Below are 2500 nucleotides of genomic sequence, written 5' to 3'. Positions count from 1 at the left end.
TAACCTAACCTATGTTGCGCCTTAACCTACCCTATATTGTACCTTAACCTAACCTATATTGTACCTTAACCTAACCAATGTTGCGCCTTAACCTAACCTATGTTGCGCCTTAACCTAACCTATGTTGCGCCTTAACCTAACCTATGTTGCGCCTTAACCTAACCTATGTTGCGCCTTAACCTAACCTATGTTGCGCCTTAACCTAACCTATGTTGCGCCTTAACCTAACCTATGTTGCGCCTTAACCTAACCTATGTTGCGCCTTAACCTAACCTATGTTGCGCCTTAACCTAACCTATGTTGCGCCTTAACCCAACACACGTTGCGCCTTAACCCAACACACGTTGCGCCTTAACCCAACACACGTTGCGCCTTAACCCAACACACGTTGCGCCTTAACCCAACACACGTTGCGCCTTAACCCAACACACGTTGCGCCTTAACCCAACACACGTTGCGCCTTAACCCAACACACGTTGCGCCTTAACCCAACACACGTTGCGCCTTAACCCAACACACGTTGGGCCTTAACCCAACACACGTTGGGCCTTAACCCAACACACGTTGGGCCTTAACCCAACACACGTTGGGCCTTAACCCAACACACGTTGGGCCTTAACCCAACACACGTTGGGCCTTAAACCAACACACGTTGGGCCTTAACCCAACACACGTTGGGCCTTAACCCAACACACGTTGGGCCTTAACCCAACACACGTTGGGCCTTAACCCAACACACGTTGGGCCTTAACCTGCTCTGTAATTGTCATACGACGCGTTAAATTAGTGTAGTGTTGCCTAACTGCAACCCCCGCAATATAGTTTGCTACTCGCACTGCCCGGTCCCCAGAGTATCGCTTCATGTTAAACACCTTGCAGCTATACACTGTAATGCGGATGGCAGCAGGACGTACATGCTCAATGCCCTTCGCAGTTGTTCATTGGCATTCGCATGGCGAAGCACAGCCTACGTTGTGGTACGGCTTGTGTCAACTGTCCGCTGATGTTGTACGTCCAAATCACACACTGTACTGCACATTGGTCCTCATGTACTGAATGATACATCGTGGTACATGTGTGACCGTACCACGACTGCGCCAACAACGGCGAACCATACGGTCCAAATATTGTGCACTCAGCTACATGTCGTCTCCCTATAAGAGCTGGATTGCAGTATGGTATGCCGTGGATGGCGATCGGCATGAGCCGTCTGTTGATGTAGTGGCGCGTGTTGTCAGACGTAGTCGTCTCTTCTCACACACCGTGATAGCATGGTGCACTGCGTTCCACATCTGCGACATGCGACAGAGGCCGGTTGACAGTCGTTCGCGCAATGGACATCGCATACGTACGGGGGCCACCTTCCACGTGTTCGCGAAGCGTGCACATGTTGTTGCGTGTATGTGGGCAGACATAGTGTGTCGTGACACCTGACACAGGCATGCAACAATCGTTGAATTTGCAAATGGCGATGGACGTCTACGTTTGCTGGTGACGTTACGCAAATGAAGAACTGGTAAACCGTTGTGGTGCGGTTGTTCTCGCTAGAGGTGAATCAGTGATGGCGACGATCGGTTGAGCTACCAACCGGTTGTTTCAGCGATACCCACCATGCCCACGAACGTGAATGGCATGTGGGTGTGAAGCGATACGCGGCGGTGGCTGGGTGGGACCGTCCCCGGCCGGTGAGGGGGGGCCTCCCGGCGTGCTGGCCGCGCGGTGCGTGGGCGCACGCGCTACAGCCGGCTGGTGGGGGCGGCCAGTGGCAGGCGCGCCGGCCGACGGAGGCGGCAGGCGGCGTAGCTGCGCGCCGGCGCACCCTGCACGCGGCGCCGTGCGGCCAAAGTAGGTCCTCGCGGGCCCGGTGCGAAGCGCGGTGGACATCTGCAGTGTGCTGGTCCGATTGAGGACTGTGTGCGCTGAGGATGCGCCGCCGCCCGGCGCTCGGCGCCGCGACGCCGTCTGCTGCTCGGTCGCCTCTGCGGTTCTCGCAGGTGGATTGTATCGCAGCTGTGCGGACGTGTTGGCGCGTGCGCTGTGCTGGGAGAGTTCGCTTCGGCACCCAAGTGGGGCTTTTGTCCTTCTGTGGCGCTGGCGTTGGAGCTGCCGGCCACCGTAGGTGGCGCGTGTTGTCTCCCGCCGGCAATGCCACGACAGCACGCTCCCGGGCCTCTGTCGGCAGCGGCAAGCTCAGTTGGGAGCACGGGTGGTCGCACCTAAAGCGTCTACTCGCCAAACTCCGGGCGATTGCGCCTCTCTCGAACCCGACCAAGTACTTAGGACGGCGCTGCGCGCCGCCGGGACCTGAGAGGGTTTCGAGGTGTATTGTGCAGGGGAGCTCAGCCTCCTCCTGTTTGCAGAATAATTGAGCGGACGCTTGCGTGTTCGCGCGGGCCCCCGGGACACACTCCCGGGCGGCCGGCTGCTCAGCTCTAGTTGACGCAGCTCCCTGGTTGATCCTGCCAGTAGTCATATGCTTGTCTCAAAGATTAAGCCATGC

The 2500-nt window shown here is 57.1% G+C and overlaps 1 non-coding gene across 1 annotated transcript in view; it reads left to right on the top strand.

Moving 5' to 3' along the window:
* Positions 1–2446: 2446 nt before the first annotated feature.
* Positions 2447–2500, top strand: part of LOC126433628 (small subunit ribosomal RNA) — a 1910-nt gene continuing 1856 nt past the window's right edge. The window contains exon 1 of the ribosomal RNA XR_007578629.1: positions 2447–2500. This exon is cut by the window's right edge and continues 1856 nt beyond it. This is a non-coding gene — a ribosomal RNA (small subunit ribosomal RNA).

This window comes from Schistocerca serialis, unplaced genomic scaffold, assembly GCF_023864345.2.
Source record: "Schistocerca serialis cubense isolate TAMUIC-IGC-003099 unplaced genomic scaffold, iqSchSeri2.2 HiC_scaffold_1170, whole genome shotgun sequence".
Taxonomy (NCBI): Eukaryota; Metazoa; Arthropoda; class Insecta; order Orthoptera; family Acrididae; genus Schistocerca; species Schistocerca serialis.
This window is presented reverse-complemented; position numbering and strand designations above follow the sequence as displayed.